Source organism: Mesoplodon bidens, assembly GCF_964165515.1.
Source record: "Mesoplodon bidens genome assembly, chromosome: 15".
Taxonomy (NCBI): domain Eukaryota; kingdom Metazoa; phylum Chordata; class Mammalia; order Artiodactyla; family Ziphiidae; genus Mesoplodon; species Mesoplodon bidens.
Window position 1 is genome coordinate 40,447,908 of NC_138171.1, and position 18,223 is coordinate 40,466,130.

Sequence of the window (18,223 nt, forward strand, 5' to 3'; positions counted from 1 at the left end):
TCTATACCTTAATCCCTTTGGACAATGTGGGTGAACAACCTTTAAGTCTGATCGCCTTCCTCCCTGCAACTAAGTCTGATATTTTAGTTTTACCTTTTTTTAAACATACAAATGAGATGTTATTATCCTTTTTACAGATGGTGTTTTAGATTTACCTGTATGGCTACCAATTTCTTGGTTTACAATTTCTTTAATTTCCTTTAGTGAGTGTGTACTAGTAGTAAATGCTCTTTTTTAGTTATCTAGGATGTCTTTATTTTGCCCTGTATTTCGAGAGGAACTTTGTCTGGGTACATGATTCTAGGTGGAAAGTTGTTTTTCTCTTTCTACCTTGTAGGACTGTTGTGAAGATTACCTGAATTCGTATCTGAAGCCCCTGGCACCATGCCTGGCATGTTTGGTTGTTAAATAACAGTGGCTATTACATTCTCAGAAAAATGTTGGAACAAATTTGAGACAATTTAGGTTTAGTTGGAATGTCCATACTTTTATGCTTTTTTTTCCTGTCATTTCCTTAAAACTTTGATTTCACTAAGATTTGGATGGGAGTGGATTTAATAAGCAACATTACTAGCTTAGAAGATAGACAAAGTTTGATTCAACTGTGGTTTCTGTCACTGGCTAGTTGTATGTACCCTTTGCAGGTTATCTTACCTAAGACTTGGTTTTTTTTGCATATAAAATGCTTATCATAATACTCTTTCTCAGGGTCACTATGGAAATTGCATGAGAATACATTTAAAACTTTTAGTGAAGCCTCATATAGTAGGGAGTTGTTTATGTTAATTATTAGTTTCTTGTGAACCACTTTTATGATTTTTACGTACAGATGTTATCAACTTTTCTTTTTCCGCCCTGCCCCTCTTTTCATTTCCTATTTCCCAAATCCCTGAGAAGAAGGAGTGTCTTTTGCACAACTGACTTTCTCTTCTGCTGACTAGAAAGGCCTTCTGCAGACTGATGGCTCTGGCTTGGAGGCAGCACTTTTATACTTATTTGTCCTTAGGTGGGAAAATAGCTTTCCAGGCTTAGTATCTATACTACTTTGCTACCTGTAAGACTTTCTTTCACTTATCCAAAAATTGTATGCTCTAGTTTTACTTGTGGCTTTGAACAAAGTACTTAACCACTCAGTGCCTCCGTTTCCTCATCTGTGATATGGAAATAATAATAATTCCTTCCCCATAGGATTGTTGTGAGGACTAGATGAATTGATACATGTAAAGATTTTAAGTGTCTGGCACAAAGGAAGTGCCAATACTTTAGCTTTCATCATTGTCATTGTTAATAGCCAGGACTGCCTTCTGTGCCGTACTGTTGGCTTTTGGATAAAAAAATTGTGTGTCTGCTATAGCTTTGTCCTTTACCTGTTTAATCCCCAGTGCATGTGTATTCGCTTCCATGTAACACTTACCTCATTTGTTCCTTAATAACATTGTCATAGGTTAGGTAGGACGTGTTTTTTTCAGCTTTATTTTCACATACAATAAAATGCACCCATTTTAAGTATACAGTGCTGTGAGTTTAGAATTGAATCACTACCATAATCAAGACATAAAACATTTCTATTGCACCCCAGATTCCCCTCTTTCCCACTTAATTTTCCATTCTTACACCTGGGTCCAGGCAACCACTGATCTGCTTTCTGTCATCATAGATTAAGGTTCACTTTAGTTTTTATATCAATGGAGTTATATTTTTTGTATTCTTATATCTGGCTTTTTTCGCTCATGGTAATTATTTTTGAGCTTGATCACGTTATTGGTGTGGTCTAGTCCTTTATTGTTGTGTAGTATCCCATTGTATGGGTGTACTGTAACGTTCTTAGCCATTCTCCTGTTGATGGACTTTTGGGTTGTTTCCATTTTGAGGCTATTATGAATAAAGCTGCTGTGAACATTTATGTACAGTTCTTTGTGTAGATACATTTTCATCTCTCTGGAGTAAATATTTAGGAGTAGCGTTTACTGATATGAAGGGCTTAGAGGTCACACAACCAGAAAGGCACCATGCCTGGATTAGCATTTAATTATTCATCTACTGACTTCTCTTCAGGATCCATTCCATTGGACCAGTGATTTTCACACTTGTAGAGCGCCAGGACTCTTTCACATGAAATACTGCTCAAAATACCCATTAAAAAACCAGACTAAAGTGATGTAGACAGGTTCCTCGGAAAGTTCAGATAGTCCTTTTTTGGCTGTTAACCTGCTAAGCACCCACGCTCTTCTCGTTGAACCCCTTTGCAAAGTGCTGCACCACTTTGGCTACTTCTTGAGAGCAGAGTCTGGGGCCCCTTGAGGTCCAGTCCTTAAACATCTCTTCTTCTCTTTGTAGTCCCATCACCTTAGTTGTTTCAGAACCGGTCACTGAACACTTTACCTCTGCATTTTGGTGTTCTAGAAGCAAGAAACTCTCACTTTTTACAAATACAAAACAAAGCAAAACACCCCATGCATGCACAGTGCATAAGTTAGGCTGTACAACTGGTAAGATTAGAAACATTACCACTTGCCGTTGCTGTCAGTCAGTGCTGGTTATGTATCTCCTTGATTCAAAGGGCTCTTCAGGGAATGTAGGGTCAGATAGGTCCATTCAAGCTTTTAGGCTGTTTACCTTTGTCACCCGATACTATTTACAGATGGAGCAGATGCCAGTATATTCCATTGCCCTATTCTGAGGCAGTGAAGTCTCATCTTACGTTATCAGAGCCTGGGTTATGAAATTTGAAATGTGCTTTTCCTCCCTTGCACTGTTACAACTGCATCAAAGCATTTTAATCAACCTGCTTTCATTGAAGTGTACAATTTTTCTTCTCATTACATCTGCAAGCTCTCAAGTTTACAGACACGATCTCCTTGGCTAGACTAATATTACTTGGTCATTCTTGCATGCAAATTTAAAATTTAATATCTTGCTGCAGGTCTGTTGAGTTTTATGCAAATTCCAATGTAGATTATATTTTGGAGCTGTAAATTAGAAATTACATTCAGGGGGGGAAGTAATATATGTGTGGGCTTAGAAAAAGTAACCTTGCAGTTTACATGGTACATGGCATTTCTTCCGAAGAAATGGGATTTTGAGTATTCTGTGTGGGTTTAGAAGTTGTGTTGTCCAATTGTGTTACTGGTAATAAAAAGATAAAAACAATGCCAGTTCTTGCATCAACATATTTTTTAATTTTTATTATTTTTTTTTACCTTTTTATTTTATACCAGAGTATAGCTGATTAACAGTGTGATAGTTTCAGGGGCACAGCAAAGGAACTCAGCCATACATATACATGCATCCATTCTCCCTCAGATTCCCCTCCCATCCAGGCTGCCATGTAACATGAGCAGAGTTCCCTGTGCTATACAGTAGGTCCTTGTTAGCTATCCATTTTAAATATAGCAATGTGTACATGTCCATCCCAAACTCCCTAACTATCCCTTCCCCCCATCCTTCCCCCGCCGCCCCCGGTATCTATAAGTTAACTATAAGTTCGTTTTCTAAGTCTGTGAGTCTGTTTCTGTTTTGTAAATAAATTCATTTGTATAATTTCTTTTCAGATTCTGCATATAAGGGATATCATACCATATTTCCCTTTCTCTGTCTGACATACTTCACTCAGTATGACAATCTCTAGGTCCATCCATGTTGCATCAACGTTTTTTAAAATGACATTTGGCTATTTGGGATAGCCATTTGGGATTAACTGGGTTCTCCCACTTATTTTTTCATTGAACATACGGTTATGGATGCATACTAGGTACCTGGTTTTCCTCTTGGCTTCGATGATACATCAACAAACAAAACAGTGTGTGCCCTTATGAAAGTTACCTTCTACTTGGGAGAAACAAGTCACAAGCAGATAAGTAAATGTTTGTTATATCTGATGGTGATACATTCTGTGGAGAAAAATAATGCAGGGTTTGGGAATAAGTGAGTGCTGGGAGCGGGTGTGGGGTCAGGGAAGACCCCCTAAAGTGACGTTAATGCAAAGACTTGACGAGGAAAGGAGGTGAGCTATGCGATTTTTCTTAGGAGAATGACAGGAAGAGAGACTGCTAAGTACAAGTGTCTCAAGTGAGTACTTCCTGCCGTGTTTGGGGAGCAGCAAGGATGCAGTTGTGGTTGGAGCAGAGTGGGAGGTAGAAGTGGAACAGAGAGAGAGAGAGACAGGAGGAGAATCCAGGGAGTGGTTGGTAGCGGAATGGGGGAGGGCGGTGTCATGGATCATATAGGGCCTTGTAAGTACTGTGAGGACTTTGGCTTTTGCTGAGTGAGATGGAGAGTTGTACTGGGAAGTATTAAGTAGGCAGTGACTACTGTGTTGAGAATGGAATTTATGGAGGCAAACGCAAACCTTCAGATGATGGAGATGCGACACCAACTTCAGCCATTGCAAGTCTGTACCTTCGGAGCTGACTGCAGAGGGCTGGTGGCCAAAAAGAAGCTAGGATTGGATAGAAGAACCTGGCATTGTTGGCATTTTTGTGTTTGAGCATCCTGAAGATTCTTTGCCTGTGGCAGAAGCCTAAGCATCTATACTGTTGGTGCCAAGCAACCTGTGTTTTAACACGTCCTTCAGGTGACTGCGATGCACTTGTTAAAACACAGAATGCTGGGTTCCCCCCCCACCCCCAGAGTTTCTGATTCAGGAGGATGAGGTGGGGCCCAAGAATTCGCATTCTTTATACCTTCTTGTTCCTAAGTGATGCCAGTGCTGCTGGTTCAAGGACCACACTTTGAGATCCATTGCTCTAGTGAATAGGAATTGATAAATCATCTGCAAAGTTAACTTTCTGCACTGCACTTCTGCCTTGAAAAATAATGGGTTGAAGCCTTGGCTCTGAGCCAAACTTCCTGGGTTTAAATCCCAGCTTGTTATTGTATTGTGACCTTGGACAGGGCATTTAGAATGGTTCCTTGCACATAGTAAGTTCTCAGTGAAGGCTGGATATTATAATATGGCATATAAGTATAAAATGATGTGGTGGAAACAAAACATGAATAATTTGCCAAATGTAGGCTCTGGAGTAAGCATTATAAACACTATCTTGTTTTGTTTTCAGGATGAACTGCAATGTACAGTCACCCCTTGATATCCACGGGGGATTGTTTCCAGGTCCCCCCTCAGATACCAAAATCCATGAGTGCTCAAGTCCCTTATATAAAATGGCATAGTATAGTCGGCCATTTGTACCTGTGGATTCTGCATTTGTGTATACTGAGGGCCACCTGTATTAATACTTTTGTTTTATACACACAGAAGTGACTTACTCATAATCATGCAACTAGTAAGTAAGCAAAGATGGGTTTCAAATTCAGGTGTCTCTGGCTTCATAGCCTGAGAGTTACCACTGTGTGTGCTGCCTGTCAGCACTGGATTGGCTCTCACACAGACTCAGGTTCAAATCTGAGGCCCCCCCATTTAATATATGTGTGTGTGTGAGAGAGAGACAGGCAGACACAGAGAGATTTAGATAGAAAGAGAGAAAACAAGAGATGGTATTTGCGTTACTTTTCTAGATCTCTGTTAGGCCACATTTTCCTAACGTAAAATTGGGATAAAGCATGTAGACTTAACAGGGTTTCTGTACTAAGTAGAGTATAGATGGATTATCATTGTTAGTTGTTTTCTTTCCTAATTAAACTTCAGAGCCAAATCCAATCTAGATAGAATGTGTTTCTCAGATTTTTCTTTATAGTTCCTTATAAGAATGGGTTTTACCTAATATGAACTTTGAATTTTTGAATTTTGTGGACAGGATTCTTGTCATCAAGATCTCAGCTTGGGAGGAAGAGATCATTTTCCCTTTAAAAACATCCTTTTCTGCTTGGGGTTCTAGTGTCATCATCTCAGGAAGTTCACACACTGTTAGGAATAAAGCTTTCCCAGATAAGGCATCTGTGTAGAAGAATTAAGTAGGTGGGAAAGTAGGTGTGTGGAGAGACCACATGTCTAATTTTTAAAAGAGCTAGTGTCTCATGGTGGTTTGCAGAAATTAAAAGTATTACATAAAAGTGGCAAATAACAGTAATCGTTACTGTCATAAAATCCCAGTCCATGGATCAGTTGTATGAAACCTGGTCATAAACTTGCAAAAGCCATTGATTGACAACTAGCTGTCACAAAGCTCTGAACTTTACTTCTTTCTGTTGTAGCAGTAACTGGTGAAGCCCTTGGTCCCTAGGGATTGAAAGAGAAAATTTATATTCAGAAGATACATAGACAATTATAAGGAGCTCTTATTGACTGCAGGGGAAAGAGAAACGGATAGCTATTAAAATAAAAGTATGGCATTTGGGCCAAACAGGCAGCCCCATCTGTCCTGAGAGTCCCCAAGGCTAGCACTGGATATAGAGTGAGTCAGGTTCTTAGAGAAAATTGTGTTGTTGAAAACAGGGGTCCCCAAGCCCCAGGCCTCGGACTGCTACCGGTCCGCAGCCTGTTAGGAGCCGGGCTGCAGAGCAGGAGGTGAGCGGGGGGCGAGCGGGTGCAGCTTCCTCTGCTGCTCCCTGTCGCTCGCATTACTGCCTGGACCATCAACCCCCGCCCCCGCCCCATGGAAAAATTGTCTCCCACGAAACTGGTCCCTGGTGCCCGAAAGTTTGGGGACCACTGGTCAAAAAGAACAAGCTTGGTCTTGGAATCTTTTTTAGAGTAGATGGAAATATGAGTGTATCAGAAAGCTCTTGTGACAAGTTTTGTTTCAGAAAAACAGTTTGCTTAGGGGTAAGTATAAGTTATCTAGGAAAAAAATCACTGATATGGCATAAATACCTTGTTCCTCAGTGATGTGATTGTGTGACCAGGGAGGCGTGGGGTGAGGAGGGAAGAGCATGAGCCTTGATGACCATCACCTGTCTAGAAGCAGGCTCACCTTAGATGTCTCTGAGCCCCAGATTACCCTCCTGTAAACTGGGAATACTGAAGAGTTGGTGGTTAGGATTAAATGAGTGGCATATACGGTGTACCTAGTCCAGTGCTTGATTAAATAGTGATGAGGCTGGTAGATTTTAGGCATCTAAAGATCAATGAGGGTGATTCGGAATGCATTTCCTATTTATTGACCCGAATTCCTGTGGGACACCCCCCCACAGAACTTTATGAGATCTAATTCACATACAATGCATTTCACCTATTTAAGGTATGCAGTTCAGTGGCTTTTACTGTATTTACAGATATGTGTAGCCATCACCACAGTTTTAGAACATTTCCATCACCTCAGAAAGAAACCTGCATCCTTTAGCTGTCACTGCCCTACTCCTCCATCCTTTCCCTGCCTATTTCTTACAGGCTCCAATCTTCCTACTTATCTTTTTTTTCAGTTGTGGACTATGCCAGTTTGCCTGTTGCTGGATCATGTGATTGAAATTCTCTGAATTTTTCTGCAAATAACTAATTTAGCTTTTCCCCCTCTAAAGTATTTGTTTCTCTGGATGTTGAAGCAGCTGCTGCAGCCAACACAAGGGCTCACCATTTTGCACTTTGTGGCCGTTCATATGGCAGCTTTATTCAAAACCGCTCCTGTGCTGCTTAAGTTATTTGTCTTATACAAAAACAGTTCTCCCTGGCTTGCAGCTTCTCTGCTGCCACGTTGACAAATGTTGCTTCTAGTGAAATACACAAAAATAAATAACAGCAAGGGAGAAGGGAGCATAGAGCTAAGTGAATTCATTTTGCTTCTTGAGTGCCATTCTCATTTGTTTTAAAAACCACCCCGGCATTGCAGGCTGGAAAGGAGAAGGCAGAGGGAACCGCAGGAAAAGAATGGGCCACATCTGATTCTCTTTTTAAATAAATTTATCTGTCTATCTATCTATCTATTTATTTATTTATTTATGGCTGTGTTGGGTCTTCGTTGTGGTGTGCGGGCTTCTCATTGCAGTGGCTTCTCTCATTGTGGAGCAGGGGCTCTAGGCACACGGGCTTCAGTACTTGCAGTACGTGGGCTCAGTAGTTGTGGCTTGCAGGCTCTAGAGCTCAGGCTTAGTAGTTGTGGTGCATGGGCTTAGGTGCTGTGCAGCATGTGGGATCTTCCCAGACCAGGGATCGAACCTGTGTCCCCTGCATTGGGAGGCGGATTCTTTTTTTTTTTTTTTTTTTTTTTCTTGCAGTACGCCGGCCTCTCACTGTTGTGGCCTCTCCCGTTGCGGAGCACAGGCTCCGGACGCGCAGGCTCAGCGGCCATGGCTCATGGGCCCAGCCGCTCCGTGGCATGTGGGATCCTCCCGGACGGGGGCACAAACCCGTGTCCCCTGCATCGGCAGGCGGACTCTCAACCACTGCGCCACCAGGGAAGCCCCTAGGGAGGCGGATTCTTAACCACTGCACCACCAGGGAAGTCCTGTATCTGATTCTTTGAAGGGACTGGTTGAACAGGCAAGTTGAGGGGTATCTGGAATGTAGGGCCTGGGGATAAGGAGAAGTTTACCTTCTTAAGGTAATCAGAATACCTTGCAGATATTCAGATAGTGACAGTAACCCCCATTTGGGTAGTCTTCAGAGTACACTTAGTGCATTCAGTTGTTTTCTCATTCTGTTTACGATGAGCCTCACGTTTAAGACTTGCTGACTCAGTAGTGAATGATTGTAGTTAGTTTGTGTGTGATGGTTTGGTAGGGTGTGTGGGCAACTGGGAAGATTGAAGGTGTGAGGCTGTTGGAGTTCTCAGTGTTCAGACTGAAGGTCTGACCTAAGTGAGGAGACAGGGGATGCTAACAAGTATTGATTGCCTGTTATGAGCCAGGTGTTTCCACAGGCATCATCTCATCGAATAGTCACAAAGGTTGGTGGTCTTATCTCCATTTTATAGATTAGGGAGAACAGAGTTTTATGGAATTAAGATAATTATTTGTCAGCGGTCACCCAGAAACTAGGGAGTGAAACAGATGGAAACTCATTGCTTCCAGTCTTCATAACCTGTTCCTGTTCCATTGTAATAATAGGCAGTAAAAGGTGTGGAAGGAAAAAAATGGGAGGGGCATTGGAAAATTAGAAGCAGGGATAATAATAGCAAGTGGTGCAGACCAAAATGTTTTGTTTAGAAAGATAAGTCACACATCTTTTTTGAGAGTTTTTATTAAGTAAAAATCTCCAAAATGAAGTAATTTTCAAGTGCACATGAAGCTTTCTTTGAGGTGGGTCGGGTAAAAATGATCACTTGACCAACTATGATTGACTAGAAAAAACATTTCCCTGAACTTTCATAAATTGTCTTAGTAAGCATATGGTGAGGCGGTGGCTGATAAATAATAGCCCAGTTCGTCACGTAAGGTGTGGGAGGTTTGCTTAGCCAAAAGTCAGCTTTCACTCTGTGTCTTGCAGATTGATTCCTGCCCATTTGTTAAGTGACTGTCAATGCTCTTTATCTCCTAAATACTCTGTTATTTTTGTTGTTGTTGTTGTTGGTCTATTTCTGATAAGGGCTGCCTCTGGAGAGGAGACATGGAGAAACAAGAGTGGTGTGAAAGAGACTTACTTTTCCTTATATTCTGTGTACCTTTTGAATTTTTTTCCCATGTATTATTCTGTATGATAGAAGGGTGGGGAAGGGTGTATAGGCAAACAGAAGGAAAGAAGTTGGGTGAAAGGAATGGAGTATTAGTCCAAACTTCAGGTCTTTACTCATTAGTGGTTGAACCTGAAGGATTTTTTCTCAACATATAAACTTCTTCAGCCACATAGAAATCGACATAAAACAGGTGCTTGCATATTGCCAGGTACTGTCAGGAGGAAGGAAGTACAGTGTAGTGTTCAGGATTACAAGAGTCTGGAACCCAGACTTCCTAGGTTTGAACACTGTCTCTGGCACTTAGTGACCTGTTGTGACCTTGGGCCTTATTTAACCTTTCTGTGTCTTGGGTTCTTTGTTTTTAAAATGGTGATTATAATAATACTTCTTTCATGGAGTTGCAAGGATTAAATGTCTTACTTAATCCACATAAAGTTTTTATAACAGTGCTCAGCACTCAGTACTCATTGGAAATTAAATGACTGTGGTCATCACAGGTGCTGATTTGCCTCATTACTTCTCTGCCCCTCTTTTCATTGTATGTCCAAATTCCCCCTAGTCAGTTGCTCAAACAGTGCTCCTGTGCTGGCTAAGGAGCGCTTTCCCTGTGTTTAGCTGGTCTGGCACTGGCTCCTTGGAGTGCTATTTTCTAGCAAGAGCAGGATGTTTGGACCCAGGAGAGTGAGCAGGCTGGGTTGGGTCCTGACTGTCTTCAGTGGTGTTCAGTCTTTTGGTGGGAGGAAACACGGCTTGTCAGAACACAGCTTTGGCTTGCCCAGGTTTCCTGTTGTACAGATGGGGTCTGGAGTCTCTCTGGACCCCTTGTCATGGATCCAAGCCAAGGCTTTTGCTTGCTGAGCCAGGAATAATACAGGAATTAGTCTTTTTCTTCTTTATACTAAGCACTAATCAATCTGTAGCTAACTCTGTATCTAATTTCTGAACCAGATGCCATGAATAACTGCCCCTGAATGTGTTTGCCAATAAAAGGATAAGTTTAAGGCTTTTAATCAATGCTGCTTACACTCAGTATTTAAGGTCAGAGTCTTGTGTGAGACTTATTTTAATCAGGATAATTGTTGGGTTAAAAAATGAATGTTTTTTTTTGAGATTATGACACTTGCGGGTTCTATAGTGAATTAATCTTCAAGAGGATGGAAAATTGTCAATTTCATAAGAGTTCTCGTGCTCTCTAGTCCTTCAGGTCTCTTATGGAAAAATATGACTTTGGGAGGAAAGCATTCTTTATCAAAGGGAAAAGAGATAAGAGACTAATATAAATTTCTAAGGAGTCACTGATGGCGGGAGCAGAAAGGAAATTAGAAATGAAGCTGAGTATTTTGGATCTGCAGTGAACTGCAGAGCTGTGGGCTATGGCTAGGCTATGGCTGCTGTTTGTATTTAGGTAATATGAACTTGTAATTGTGTGTCTGCAGCATACCTTTCTCAAAGGAAGCCATGCTTCTTGACCCATGACTGTATTGCCTAGAGTTTAGAAATACCTAAGGTTTAGATATTGGCTCCATTGAATGGCCTAGGGCAAGTTAGTTTACCTCTTGGACCCTCAGTTTTTATAATTATAAAATGGGGATGGTAATAGCACTTCACAATTGGAAAAATACAGTGTGATCACATAACATGAAAATGGGGAGAGTAGTGCCTGGCACATAAGAAGTGATGAAAGGGGGGTTTCCTTCCACTTCTTTGCAGGGCTTGCCTGGCTTGCTCTCACACATTTTGTCTGGGGTGCGTCTGGATACATGTAACATGGAAATTTTCCTACCTTGTGCCAGTGAGTTGGAAATTGTTCCTGTTGACCTGGTTTTTGTGCTCAGTGAAAGGGATGAGAGGAGTGAGTCAGGAAGTTGCCAAGTTCTGGAGAGGCTCAGTGGTAATTCTCTTCGTCACTGGCTCCCTGGCTCGACAGTTCTGAGTGTACAAGGATTGGTGGATTTGGAGAACTAGGCTCTGCTTCTTTGGCTATGGGGAAGTTAGTTCGCCTTTCTAAAGTTGTTTCCTCTTCCATAAAATGGGGATGCCCATAACTTGGGATCTGTGAGGGTTCAATATGGGTGATGGTTGTGAAAGACCTTTATAAGTGGCAGGGAACTCCAGAACTGCATGGTGGTGATATTTTCATCATTGAGTTGGCAACAGTGCTTATCCAAAAGTCAGTTCTGGTGTTTTGCCAAATGTTAAAGGCTCAGGAAATACCCTCTAACTCAAGGAAGATCTGTCTCCACTCCACAGCTGGAGGAGCTTGTATCCAGAAGGCAAGACAGCTGGGCTCCCAGGATTTCTGGGAGAGCTGGCAGTCCTCCCTTAGCTCTGGCTCTCAGACCTGCAAGCCAGTAATGGGGGATTGTAATTAAGCTGGTGATGAACAGTGTCGCAGTATAGGCCTTTGCCTGCCACAGGTTGGTTTCTGCTGTTCACTTGCTGTCTAACAATGGCCTGTTCTCCTGTGCTTCAGCTGTGACATCCTTTCTCAATGACCTTTAGGAAGACAGAGCTGGATCTGTCTTGCTTCTTGCTGCCTACGTGCTGTTGTGTGCAGAGTACCCTTGCTGTCCTTTCCTTCTTCTGGCGACTTCACAGGTGACTAAACCGGAAAGGGAGGCTACGGAAAGTCAGACTGCCAAGCACCTCTCTCCCTGCCTCTCCCGCTCCAGACCCCAGCACTGTGTGAGGAGAGGCACTCATCTGGCAGAAAGGTGGGGATAACTATCCAGTACATGCAGAGGCCCCAAGAGATTATGATGAGCACAGAGCAGGTTAGGAGGAGCAGCAATGGACAGTTTGGACGTGGGGATTAAAGTCAGCTAGTGCCAGTTAGTGGAAGGTCTTTTCTCTCTCTATGAGGCTTTTGATTTCAACTCTGTAGGATGTAGGGATTTGTTGGAGGTTGTTAAGTAGCAGGGGATGATAGTATGAGGTCACACTTGCTCATGGCAAGATGGATGATGAAGGATGGATTGTGATGGGACTGCAAATAGGAACACAGAAGACAGTTGCAGTATTTCAGGTGGGATGTCGTGTGGGGCTTGCCTGTCTAGGGCATTGCCATTGTGGGTGTCAAGGAGAAGTTGCAAGAGGTTTTGTTGGTGCAAAGGAAACTGACATTTCAGTGCCTGCTTTGTACCAGGAACTTCCAGTACTTTACATACATTAGCTCATATGATTCTAACAATAGCAGTGAGAGAAAGGTGGTTTTGTTTTGTTTGTTTGCCATTTTGCAAATAAAGAAACTGAGGTTTATAGGATATGTAGCTTGTCTGAGGTTCCTGGCAGCTGGTAAGTTGTAGAGTAGGGATTTTAACTTGATTCCATCAAACTCAAAAGTCCTTTCTCTTCCCACTACACTACACTGTGGCCCTCAGGACACAGCCCTCATGTAGTGGTTTTGCATTAGCAAATAACGTTGCAAGGACTAGTCTATTAATAGTGATCTCTTTAAACATTCCTATGAGGTGAGGGAACACAGTTAATTGTTCAGCTGAGGGATTAGAGCCATTGGGAGGTTAAGTGACTTGACAAGGTCATCTATCAAGTGGTTTTGGGGAGAGCAGGAAGAGGTGAGGTTTGGAGCAGACCATTTGGAGACTGTAGTCTTACAGAAAACAAGAATTTGTCAGCCCAATTTTATAAATCCAATATTTCTTTTAGTTCACAGATTAGGAAAACTATAGTGGAGATGGTATTCAAGGCAAGTGCCTGAGGCCAAGATGGCACAAAGCATGGTGGTATCTTGGGGTTACTTTATAATCAAACTCTCTCCTGTTGCATAGTCTTTAATTAAATCAACAATCACCACCCCACCCCCTCCCAAACTAATAATCTTTATTAAGCATGGAAATTGGAGTAAGGGCGAAGAAACTTGTCTCTTAAAAAGATCTTAATAATAAATTATTTTCTTTGCTGTAAGAATTGTTTTGCTGAGCTTAATAATTGGGAGAATTCTCACTTTAACCCAGCTTCTTTTTTTTCATTTGACTTTATGTGTTTGACTTTATTATTGGTTGCCATGGGGATACTTAGGGTGACACAAAGAGCAACATTATGATGAGAGCCATGGGAAACCCTTGTTAATTATATTGTGCCTCCATTCCTTGTCTGTCATTTTCTCTGTATTATCATTATTATTACTAATTTATTTTTTATTTTTTGAGAGATGAATGCATCGGGTATAGTGGGGCCTGGGAATGAGTCTAGAGCTCTGCCTTTTACTTGGCTGGACACTTTGGGCATGTGGGATCAAGAAATAGATCACTAGGTATCTTGTAATAGGAGTTGGAGGAACTGCATTTGGGAAGAGGGAGTAAAGGCCAGGGATTGGAAAGATGCTGAACTACAAACCTGAATGATTTCACATTTTGTTAACGGTTATCCCTTGATGCATGCACTTTCATGATTTAACCCAGCCTTGCAAACAGAGACCATACTTTGGCCAACCCTCAGCCTTCTAGTGCTTTCTCTCCAGAAGCAACAGAGTAAATATATAACATTGGCTTGTACATGTGTGGCTGGTAGCTGTAGGTAGTGAGGTGATCACCTGCCCCATTGAAACCTTGTCTGTGTAAGATGCTGGTGAAGTGATCTGGTCTCTGTAGCCTGAGTGCCGAGTATGGGGGAGAAGGAAGTGACAGTCATTTACAGTGTCATGTTTAGTCTTTTGCAGATGTGCTTACAGTTTTAACAAAGGCAGAGAAGAAATTATAGGGTGGGAAAGAAATGCCTACAGACAGCCTGCTAAAGCCTAGGAAGGAGGAAACTAGTATTTGTGTTTTAGGAGTGCTAAGCCCTTGCTTACATATCAGCAAGCAAAATATTGGCATTCACTTCTGACTTGAGGAAGGCATCTCAGAAGTCAATAGAAGGAAATGCCTAAACACAGGCCTTACTCAGAAAGAGGAGAGCCGTGGAAATGCTCAGGATTATCTCATAAAAGCTCTTTGCATATTTGAAGCCTGTAATGAAATCAGCCTTGTTCTCTAGGCCAGACAACTCCAGTTGTTTTTCTTACCTTTTTTCACTGTATCTTTTCTCATCTCTTTTATGCTTTTGTCACCTTTCTCTGTTTCTTCATCTTAAATAATACCAGTCAAAATTGAACTTTGTGCCCTAATACAGGACTGATTTGCTAGTGACTGCTAGTTTTGATCAGAAAACAGTAGATGAGCAGTGATGTCAATGGTGAGGATGCTGAAATCTTTTTCTTTGCCTAGTCTCATTTTCTGCTCCTTCACCTGTGCATAGTGTTGGTGCCTGGAACATGGTGGGCATATAAAGTGAACGTCTGCTGAATGAGTGAAAGGATATATACCCAGCTCTTTGCTTTAAAAGTCAATATTTACTCTGGGGCAATTTAAAAAGAAAAAACAGCTCATTTTGTTTTTCATTATGAACACCAGAATCATTGGCTTGAATTGCCACAGCAGAGCATTATGCAGCTTGTACAAAGACATAAGACTTTTCCCAAAGAAGACAATTCCTCTCTCTCCTCTCGATTAGTCCTTCAATCCTTTCCTTGCTTCTTCTCTCCCTCCTTCCTGGCTTCCCTTCTTTCCTCACTCATTTATCCATTCAGTTCATTCAGCAAAGGCTTTTTCAACCTCTGCTGTGAGCCAGGCATTATTTTAAGTGCTGGGAATATTATTAGAAACAAATAAAGTTCCTGCTCTCATGAAGCTTATATTTCAGTGGATTAAGGAATGTGATTGACCAGAAGAAGTAATCCTTGTTGGTGACAAGGCTTTCAGGGAGGTGAAAGGTTGGTGGTTGTGTGGGTGATAGAATTAATGTCTGCTCTTTGTCAGAGACTTGCTGGCAAGATAGCTTGTGATTCCACTTTCCTTTCTATTTACATCACCATCTGAGTCCCTATATAGCATTTTACATGACATGCAAGATTCCATTTGGGCAGGGTTTTGTCAGTTATCATTTATATATCCTTTCTTGAAATTGGATTAGATCTCTGATTTATTTGGAGAGAGAAATGGGTAATACACAGTATGTTTCTGCTGAATATCTGTTTTGCTATGAATCTGACACAGTAGTGTATACCTTATTTTTATTCCAGTGTGTTTTATTTAACATTCCATTATTCAGAGATTGGTGGGTTTTTTCTTCTTACCTTTCCTTCTACACTGTTTCATTCCAGTTTATTAAAAAAACAATCTAATTAACATTCTTAATGCCCCCCCATAAGTTTCAACAATTTGAACGCAAAGTACACAAATCAACCCTATGAACTAAAACCCAAGCCGGTGACATTCATTTGTTCATTCATTCAGCAGATGTACAAAGCAAAAGAAGATACATGTTTCCTCTCCACAAATTTCACAGTCCAAGAGGACAGTGAAATAAAGAAACTTAAATTAGAATTCTCTGGGGTAAATATGCCAACAGAATTCTGAATAAATATCAGTGCACATTTAAGACATAAGTAACTAAGTCAGCCTGGCTTGTCAGAGAAGGTATGACAGAGGAGGTGATCTTTGATCTGGATCTTGAAGGGTGAGGATGTGTTTGCCTCTCAGGACCGGCTGAGAGATAGCTAGATTTCACTGGTCTTGCTGTAATCGCTGAGGCGTTGATACCCAGCATGGCTTTCTCTCCAAGTACTGGACTTGGGGATGGTGGTCTCTTTGCAAATACAGCCTGGGTTTTGTTTGTCTCTGAAACAAGGTTGACATCAGGACTGCTTCTTTATTTTGTTACTGCTGTTGTTCATCAGGTGGATTCAGGTGGATAGGTCTTCAGTTTTCATGGTGCTGCATTCCAACATTTGGGGTAGGTTACTTTACTGCATGTTAACTTTCTGACTTGGGCATAGTTATTAAGTGTATCAGGAACTAGGTGTCCGCCCTTCTCCTGCCCTCCTTCTGCTCAGGTAATCTGGAGTAAACATAAGAAACAAATCTCCGTTGTCACCATGTTTGATTCCCAACTCAGAACCTGTGGAATGGCCAGGATGCCATCCAGTGAAAATGTATCGGGGAAGCCAGAGCGCAAAGGGTTTCTTTTAAGAGTTTAGAAAAGCTCACTGACATTATTTATTACTTGCTGAAAGGCCCAGTGAATTTGCCAGTCTCCTTCTTGTTCTAAAAATTGCCTTCAGTTGTTGATGTTGTGGAGTTTTTCTTTTAACCCCCACCTGAGGTCTTTCAGGGGAGACAGCTGGTGAGAGAGTAGGCCTTTCTGCTTTTTGTGTCCCCAGGTAAGAGATGATCATCAACAGCATTATATCCTGTGTAGGAAGTGGGCTTGCCTAGATCATTTCAGCCCAGCAACCCATCCTCATTATTACTAATGCCCAGAGTTATGGCCTGGTTTCTCTTTGTGTTAGGAAAAAAAAAAAAAGGGAAAGTATAGGTGTGAGTGAGGAGGATGATAGTTATAGTGGTAGGATCATACCGAATATGCAGTAAGCACCTTGCAAGTGTTTGCTTATTTAATGCATATGACAACCCTAGGAGGTAGATCTCTTCTGTTGATAAGCACAGAGAGTTAGTCTGCGTAAAGTCACACAGCTGTCTGCCTTGGGAGCCCACACACTTGATTGCTGTGACTGAGCCAGATGCCTTGATGATGTGTGACTAGTCATCAGACATCTGGTGTCACCCCTGACCGCTGTGTGCTGGGGAGTCAGATCTCATTGGTGTCTGTCAGCAGGTGTTCTTTGGAGTGAGACCCTTCTTTTTGTGACTCGGTTACAGCTTTTAAAGACTCTATCTTTAATATGTTTTTAACCTCCTCTGCCGCCCCCCCCGCCCGCCCCGCCCCACCCCTGAGTATAAAGGACCCATTTCAAAGATTGAAAACCTTTTGGAAGCTGAACCTGACTCCCAGGTCTTCATGTTTTCAGTTTTTATAGTCCTTGAAGGGTTCCTTTTGCCTTTCCATCATAGAGAGGATCCCATACAAATAGAGGCTTTAATTTTTGCTTGCATTTTCCCATTTTGTGTTTTGACTTCTGGCCTAAGAAACGAAAGAAAAAAATGTTTAATATTAAATTGAAAATGAAAACCACGTCTTTCTCCATGAACTTAACTCTGTTGCATCATATGATATAAACTCAAGCAATAAAGCCCTGCCCAAAATACAAGTGTCATGTGCTATAAAAAACACAGATAAACATAAAAACTTACCAGAATTGTTTCATTGGAGGTGAATTTTTTAAGTGAAGATTTGTTTTATAGTGAAAACAGAGAACAGTTATTCCAGACCATAGAGAGAGGCTCGTTTAATATATTTAAATTGGTCTCTTATAAATCACTGCTTTCTACAGAGGCTGAATGGAAGGCAGAGAAACCTAACTCTTTTATGCAAAGAACTGCTGTCCATTTAAAATAATCACAAGTGATGGTAAAGCATCTCCAACATAATGTTGCATACGAATGGGAAAGTAGGTTTTGATATTAAAAAAAACTCAAGTTCCACGCTTCTAGCTGTAGTTATTTGGCTTAGTATATAAGGCACTTATCACATAAGATGGTTGCCAGTAGACTTGAAGGCAGGTAGATTTTCCCAGTGGTCTGCTAACTTCTTATTCAGTCTTGGCCAACCACTAATACAATGCTAAGAGTTGCTTTCTATTTTCCCCCCTCTAGCTTGGGTCTGTTTGGTGTACTGGAGTCTATGGATCAGAAAGTCTGTAGCTTGCAAGCTATAGATAAATGCTTCCTTCTGCTGCCTAGAAATGGCCCTGGACTGACAGT

General features: G+C 41.5%; 1 protein-coding gene across 4 annotated transcripts in view; it reads left to right on the top strand.

Moving 5' to 3' along the window:
* AUTS2 (activator of transcription and developmental regulator AUTS2) overlaps positions 1–18,223 on the top strand; it is a 1,141,238-nt gene that overhangs the window by 137,029 nt on the left and 985,986 nt on the right. The gene's annotated exons all lie outside the window — the stretch shown is intronic.